Consider the following 8,300-nt stretch of genomic DNA (forward strand, 5'->3'; position numbering starts at 1 on the left):
AGAGTAGATTTACAAATAAATTCAAACGGTGGCACTTAGTCTAAACCTCCTCTCTAAGCTTTTCTCCACAAATCACATCACAACATCTCAGACCATTTCTCAACAAAAGTTTTTTCTCTAAAAAAAAGAGGGGGTATAGGGGGAACAAGTGTTTGGACAAGTGAGTGTTTTTGTTCAGCCTTTACACCAAAATCAAAGTCCTCAAATATTTGAACTTAATGCCACACGACGCCTCAGAGAGTCTAACCCCAAAACTAAGTCCGGGTTTTCTCACAGATCCACTCAGAGTGAAGTCCTTAAAATGCAGGGAATGTAATAAAAAGTTCATTTACACGTCATTCTAGTAGCGATGATTATTATGGCTAATTATTTAAATCCATAAATCTTCCGGAGAACCGTTCAATACGCAAGAAAATAAAAAAATTAAATTAAAAAACGAACCGAACATATAATTGCACATAAATATAAAGTTGGGGGGAAATTGACAATCGGGTCGAGGTGTGTAACTGTGCGCACAGAAGACGATTAATTAAGATGCCGCTGTGCTCCTGTGCGCAGAATTCAGTTAGAGGAGTGAAATAGGAGCCAAGAGTGCATCAAAGAGCAGGAGTGCGCTTCTCCCTGCCGTCACCCTCTGTCTTCTCCTCTCCTCTCTCCCTGCCTCATGAACGACCCGCTGGGCTGCAGCAGCAGCAGCAGCAGCCGCAGCACAGACACAGACTCTGGTGGAGACAGAGCCGTGTGTCCCTGTATAGCAATCAGGACAATGTGCTGAATGGACAGTCTAATTATAAATGTGCCATTTAGGCTTGCATTAGGGTCTCCAGATCCGCCTTACCTTATCAGGAGACCTGCCTTCGCTGGTGCACACTGAGAGCAAAAACGAGGAGGTTTGAAAAACAATTCAATTATTTGACATTTGCTGCGTAAATTATTATTATTATTTGGGTTGAGTTTTCAAACAAATAAAAAGGAAAGACAATTAAAATATATATATTTGTTTTGTGGTCAAAGATTCAGTGAGATCATGTTCAACAATAGCTAATACTTTCATATTTAGTCTGCTTCTCTATTTATAATGTTAAAGTCGTATCTGCACAGGGTTGGTCTCTCTGGTTTGGTGTTCATATTTAAATGGAAAAAGAAATTAAATATGAGGCAGCGCCGCATTCTCATTTTTGTCTGATACATTTTTAGTTTACACACTTGTAATTATTTGTCAAACGGCACATTGAAAAATGAAAAGGGCTTTTCAGCATTAAAAAATATGAAAAAAGTTTAAATAAACGATTAAAAATTAAGAAATGTTTATTTGACGGAAAAGGGATTATTTTTCTGTACATGTCCAACAATAATAATCCGATTAAAGATGAAAAGATTAGCCTTCTAAAGAACACTTTTAAAACTTTGTGTGTGTGTTTCTGCTCTCTCTCTCTCTCTCTGTCAGTGTGTATGCGTGTGTGTGTGTGTTTACATCGGCTTTAGTTTTCGGCTAAAATGGAACTCTGTTGAATGCCATCTCTATCTAAGTAAACAAGCCTGCTTTGATTGTATAATTTAAATTTATGGCCGCTGCATTCTTCAGAGGTCCGTTCCCCTGAACCCGGGAAAAAAGAGTGAATTCCCCGGCTGTACCAGGGCCACAAATGCTGCCTCTCTGGCACAAAAAAGGAAAAGGAAAAGCCGGACAAATATCGGGAGGTGTTTTGGGTGTAAAAGGAGACAGGCTGAGGGCAGAAGCCCTGGTGAGAAGACAGGTAGAAGAGACAGGACAAAAACAATCTTGTTCACGCCGGGACTGAAAGGAAACCCACGGGGCGCGTGTCGCTCTGTGAACGGTGTCGCGGTGTGGACACAAAACAGCCTATAACAGTCAAAAAGTTTGGGAACATGTTAACAAGGAGCTGGGGCAGAGCCGTGACGTTACACTCCAGTGGTTTAATGGGAGTTGGGAGGAATTTTAGTGTAATTGTACAACAGCAGCTCGGGTCGCTGTAAACACGGCTGTTAGCGCTGCGCAGACCGACATCGTTTACAGGCTTCACGGCTGTGGAAAACGAGGGAAAATGTCATTCTACCTTTAAACTCTGCTTCACGGTGAGTCGGGAAGCCGTCGTGGCGGAGTTGGACGGTTAAACACAGCCTTCTGTCGGTTTCGCTGTCCCTGGCGTTGAAGCTGAGCGTCTTTGAGTCCAAAGCGCGACGTGCAAGTGTGCTGTCGCCTCTGCTGCGCGTGTTTTGGCGAAAGCGACGTAGAGAAGAGTCGCGGAAACTAAGTTTGACGCTCACTCCTCCCGGCGTCCCGAACCCTCCGAGCTGAGTTCACTTCTGCGTGAATTTATTTGCCGGTCCAAACGCGCGTCCGAGCGTGGAACTACTGGTGCTGGTCAGAGGCTTTTCAAATCAGAAAAAGATAGAAATGAGGAGAATAAAGTAGTTCTGTTTACCTTGATGACGGAGGCGTGGAGTGGAGGCAGTGCGCGTCTGTTTCCCCCGTGGACGAAGGAAACTGAGAGTCAGCTGTGAGTGAAAACTTGAGTCTGTGCTCGGACACACGCGGCTGTGGCGAGGGATTCCCGTTTACACACACATGCACACTTTCTCTCTCTACTCCTCCTCTGTCTGTGTGTCTGTATGTGTGTGTGTGTGTGTGTGTGTGTGTGTGAAGTTCAGCTGTCCAACAACTACAAGTGGCTTCTGTTGTTCGCCTACCTGTTCTTTAACCTCTCTACCTCTCTCTCTCTCTCTCCCACTCTCTCTCACCCTCTCTCTATCTTCCTCTGACTGGAGAAGACGGACTGTCAATCTTGGCAATCAATGCGCGCAACCGTGTCACAACTATTCAAAGCGTTTCCCGTCGTGCAACATCAGAAAGTGAGTGGCCAGGGCATTGATCTGAGGGAGGCAGAGAGAGGCAGGACTCCCCCCCATCCTCCCACCTCCACCTCCTCCTCCCCCAGACAAGAGACGCGAGTGGAAGAAAGAGGGAGGAAGGGGGGAGACATAAGAGAAAAAGAAAGAGGAAAGACGGAGTTAGTTTTTTAGTTTTTTTTCAAAGTGCATTTGGAGGACATTATCCGTCGTTAGGAGCTCACTTGAATGGGCATCAGTGAATAAACACGGAGACTTCTTCATCATGCTGCACTTTGACTTTCATTAGGACCTATTTGACATGTGTAAGTTAGAGAAACAAAATGACCCTGCTGCTGCTGCTGCTGCTGCTGCTGCTGACCTTCCGGCTGAGGAAAAATGTGTCAGAACTAGAGGAAACTAGATTCATCTGAAGCCAGATAATGTGAGCAGGTGAGAGAAAACTCTGGAAGGGGCTAAAGACTTTCACACCTGTGAGACACGACACGGATTATTTGCATAAAATCCATCAGCACCTCGAACACACCGACGTTTACTGACACCTTATATCCACTAACAGAACATATTAATATTAGATTCAGAATTCTTCGGCTTCACCCTCAGATGTTTAGATTTTTTTTGTGACATTGAGTGAATCTTACATCTTATTTTATTTTATAAATAATGACTGTGATAAATGACAGTGTTAAAGACTCAGCTGCTCAGACAGAATGCCGATCATTTAGATTTTACCTAGCCTTTTAATTACGACTTTTTCACACAGTATTATTCGACGTTAATTAAATTATTACATTTACAGAACATGTCAGAAATGTAAAAAGAATCCACATCCTGGTACCAGAAGCAATTTTTAAGTGGACATTAAATTTACACATATATTTAATTTTATATAAAGGGGATAAAATAATAAATACATCGGATTTGTTGTGTGCTTTTTTTGGATTGTCAAAAATAAAATATAACACCTGCTTTTGCAAATTTTGATATTTTCTGATTTGCACCAAATATTTAATTAAAAACGATATGTAATATTGCACATGTATATTATGTAATAGGGTCCCAAAACAGGGATGTCATCATTCAATAAAGTACAAATCTTCACTGGTCACTGGGTAGTTTGGTTTTTAGTAGCAAATGCAACGTATGAAAATGAAACCACATTAAATAAACCAAATACCCAGCAGTTGACCCTCACGTTCGCCAAAAGAGTTATTTTAACCCGGGTGTGTTAATCCTAATCCAAACTGCACAAGCGTTTAATCGATCATCAAAAGCACCCCCCTCCTCCACCCCTCCACACACACACACACACACACACACACACCACTTTTTGGGCCAGAAAAGACGCAGACGCAGCTAAAGGAGTGTTACAGAGACAGTGGTCAAATTAAATTCCACTAGTTGACAGGAGAGACGGTGGATTAACGGAGCAAATATCACAGCAGTCAGTGTTGAGAGAGAGAGGGAGAGAGAGGGAGAGAGAGGTGAGCATAAAACACAAGTGTCACAACATCAGAGTATCAGGTATCAGAGAAGAGAAAGGAAGAAAAGTTACTTACAATGAGCTGTGACAGCAGGAGGAAGTTGTGATTGTTAACGGCACAGACACAGAGCTAAAAGAAGGAGGGGAGGCAGCAAGAGAGAGAAGGGGAGAGAGAGAGGGAGGGAGAGAGAGAGTGTGTGAGAGAGAGCGTGCAGAGCATCACTTTAGACTCCAGGAGCATCAAAATGATTCGCTCCGGACGCACCAATAGACACAGTGTGTTGTGTGTGTGTGTGTGTGTGTGTGAGAGAGAGAGAGAGAGAGAGGGCGGGGGGGGGTTAGTGTTTTATGAAACTGTACACATGTAGAAAGTCACAGAGTGTGAGAAAGATTTTTCTATCTGTTATTTAGAAGGTTTGGGGGGGCAGGAGGTCCTTATTGAGGTCTGAGTTATGGTGAGGTGCAGTGGAGTACAGATGAGATGACACATCATCTGTGTTTGGTTATTGTTTTTAGATAATGTTGTTAAAATGTGTGTAAATTAATTTTTGATGGGTTGTGGACGGGTCTCGGTCCAAACCCATCATTGTGAGGACACGTTGACATTTATTACGATTACTACGGTAACAAAATTTAATGTTGTCGCAAATTTAGATTGGAGTTGGGTTAAATATTTTCCCTACCTCACCTGCGGTTAGGAGTGTATATTTATCTCTGCAAAAAAAAAAATAGAAGAAAGAAAGAATGTTCTCTTCAAAAATATCTTCAAACTAAGAAACGTTTCGTACTTCTGTAATCCTCTTTAACTTGTACCAGTTTTTTCCAGTTATCGTCTTTAACACAGACGTCATTCAGTCGAACTGTTCAGTGTCTGACTGTTGTCTGTCGACGACAACAATCCAAACTCTTCTAACAACAGTGTAACAGTGCAGTAAGTGCGTCTTCGAAGGACGGGACTCTTCACTCACCGCCAGTACTCCAGTGTGTGTTTGATGTGTCTCATGCGCCACCTTTTGGACACTGGGGGAACAACACCAACAAGTGTCACCTGTAATGCAAAGACATTGGAGAAATAGGATCTGAAGTAAACTTGGTTCAAAGAAATTAATCATTTCTTCAACCAAACTCGATCTGGCTGCTAATGGTAACTAGTATATTAATAATAATATCGCAATACGAGAAAAGCGAGCTCTAATTATTTTGTATGTCATTATTCATTTTATTTTTAAAAGCTCTAATAGGTGAGTGCAGCAGTGTCACTGGGACAAACGGACGGTAGCAGAGAGTGTGTTTTAGCAGAGTTGACAGCAGCGGCTGCTGCTCTTTATGGCTCAGATGGTTGTGCATATAAGGAGTGGGAGAGACAGACCAACTTGTTGGGGGGTATAAGGCAGCCTCATTAGCATAGGCTGAGAGTCTTTGATGCATCTTGAAATTCAAGTCTAGCCCATAAATATTTGAGGAGGAGAGTGCATAAAAATCAACATTTTTGTTACATTAAATTAACATGTGTTCTCCTCCTGTTCTGCATGGTTAATTAGAAGAACGCCATTCAGTCACTGGGTGAGGATGGGGGCGGGGTGGCGATGATGGTGATGATGGTGAAGATGGTGATGATGGTGGTGTGTGTGTGTGTGTGTGTGTGTGTGTGTGTGTTAGGGTACAGTGCAATCACAGCAGGTTTCAAAGGTCCTTAAAGGGCTTCAGTGATAAAACAGGATTCATCATCTGTATTATGTAGAAAAATAATAAAAGGTCTTCATCCTTTGACTAGGACAATAACACTAGCACTGGGCTGGGACTCCGAGTGTGTGTGTATGTGTGTGTTAGAGAGGGGCGGGGTTATTTGAGGTCACTGAAGTATGATTTTTCTTTGTTTTACAGCCTCTTTCCTTAAAATTGTGTGTATGAATGTGTGTTATATGTGCCCGAAACATTGAGCTTTCATAGGGAAAACAATGTTGGTTATGGGATGCTATGAAGTGATTTTCTCTTTGATTTCATGACCATAAAGCCTTAAATATTATTCTCCTTTATGTATTTATATGTTTACCTATTCATTTATTTTTTGTAGTAATTTATTTATCTCTCTCAGGTACAGGGCTCCTCTACGGGGCGGCCATGTTGGACAACAATGTTTGTGCATTAGGTGACAGAAGGGACGTATTAAATACCTTCTGTGTTTTAGTGACAACGGAGAACTGCAGTATTTTCCACATGCTGAAACATGAAAAAGAAAGGAAAACAAGGTGAGAAATATTCAACCAGAGAAAAAAAAATTAGCATGAGCTGTTTGTTAAACACACACAATGTAACTTAACAAAACACCTTAAGTGAAGACGTCAGAAACCACACTCACCTAATGATGAAGGTTCAACACATGGACATGAAGCTGGATAATGTGCTCACAAGTCATCATCGTTTCCATGAAGGCAGCTGTGAGATAGAAGAAGAAAATTAACACCATTTAAGTATTATTTTGTTAATATAAATTATAGTGAATGAAAAAAAAGATATGACCTCTTGTGAAAAGTTTTGAAACTCTTAAGGGTACAGGTTTTTAAACTGTGTTTTATTCATGCTGATACAACAACAATAACAGCTAAAAAGCTAAATTCAAAGCTAAATTCAAATAGACTTCTTTATTACATTTAAATATTATTTTATATATAAAAAATATATATTTCCCTTATATCCTTTTGTTATAAGAAGGAAGTCAAACTCGTTTTTCTGTTATAGATTTCTTTGTTCGGTAAAGTGTAAAGTTTCTAGTGTTAACACACACATCGTGTTACCATATTAATAAACTTTGTTTCCACTGGATTATAAAAGAGGACAAAGCTAGCTCAGCACCCTGTGACAACGAACGCTGACTAACTATGTCATTTTCAGAATAATAAGTTGTGCAATTAACTCCAGCACTGTTTGAATACATGCAAATCCTTTTCTCCCTGTGGCAGAGTGGCGCTCTCTGTTCTCATTAGTTGACCCAAAATCCCCTGGTTGTGACTGTGGTTTCATCAAAGTTTGGTCAGGATGTCAGTTTTCCTTTCAAGTTAACAGAGAAGCGCTGGTTCATCGTGTTGAATGAGGACGAGAAACGTTTCTCTTCTAATAATAGACCGGACTAACACAGTAACAATGTAACATAGGTTACTCTGCACCACTAGTGTAACATCATTACAAAAAATGCTCCTATGTATATAAACATATATGCATAAATATATGTATATATATATATATATGCATATATTTATTTGCAGATTAGTAGGTAGAGTTTGATTCCCTTCTATAAAGATCATTTCCAGTTACATGCCTGTGTGTCCTTGGGCAATAACATAAGTTTATATACAGTAACTTTATGTAAACCTGACTAATGCTCTCTGTTGCCATTTCTCCTGTCAGTTTTCTGGGGCTCTAAAGGCACCATGTGGTGATTCATAGTATCTTCCTTATATTTAAGTTAGAATTTGAAGTTGTGACATTTCAAATCAAAATGTCAAGCCCAAAAACTGGATGAAAATAAGACTGATGTGTTTATGGCTGAAAGGAGTAAATATTTAACTATTTGGAATTATGTATGTCTTGAATGTACGTATGTATATGTTCAAGTTATGACTGAAACAGGTTGTTAAAGACACTGATATTTATCAACAGGTGTGAATTATTTTGCTGCATGATTAAATATAATCATGTACATTCACAATGTCATCAACGGCTGTATGAAAATGTGTGTGTGTGTGTGTTCAGAGCTGCAGGGTTAACGTCAGGGGCCCAGAGGCTTTTGCTTCATTTACAAAGCAATTGCCTCTGTGTACAACGGTCCCAGTTTACCGTAGGTATTGTAAAAGCCTGGCATTTAAGGAACATGAGGCGCTTTCATTGTTTAATGTCACACAGCAGCAGCTTCTCAACACACACCCTTAATGATTCATGTCAGAGGAAT

General features: G+C 40.6%; 1 protein-coding gene and 1 long non-coding RNA gene across 8 annotated transcripts in view; both read right to left on the bottom strand.

The window, feature by feature from the left end:
• The window catches only part of sox6 (SRY-box transcription factor 6), a 136,715-nt gene extending 133,825 nt beyond the window's left edge, over positions 1-2,890 (bottom strand). For 3 of the 7 annotated variants that reach the window (XM_025055441.1, XM_008310058.3, XM_025055443.1), the window contains exon 1: positions 2,448-2,889. The gene's annotated coding sequence lies outside the window, so the exon portion shown is untranslated. The other 4 variants (XM_025055445.1, XM_025055444.1, XM_025055446.1 and 1 more) reach the window with 2 other exon arrangements.
• A 1,802-nt stretch (positions 2,891-4,692) lies between these two features.
• Positions 4,693-8,270, bottom strand: LOC112487006 (uncharacterized). The gene is made up of 3 exons (XR_003049677.1): positions 6,714-8,270; positions 6,529-6,574; positions 4,693-5,402 (listed from the first exon to the last, which is right to left on the bottom strand). It is a non-coding gene; the product is annotated as an uncharacterized LOC112487006 (long non-coding RNA).
• Between the last annotated feature and the right edge of the window lie 30 nt (positions 8,271-8,300).

This window comes from Cynoglossus semilaevis, chromosome 5 (genome assembly GCF_000523025.1).
Source record: "Cynoglossus semilaevis isolate Cse_v1.0 chromosome 5, Cse_v1.0, whole genome shotgun sequence".
NCBI classification, from domain to species: Eukaryota; Metazoa; Chordata; class Actinopteri; order Pleuronectiformes; family Cynoglossidae; genus Cynoglossus; species Cynoglossus semilaevis.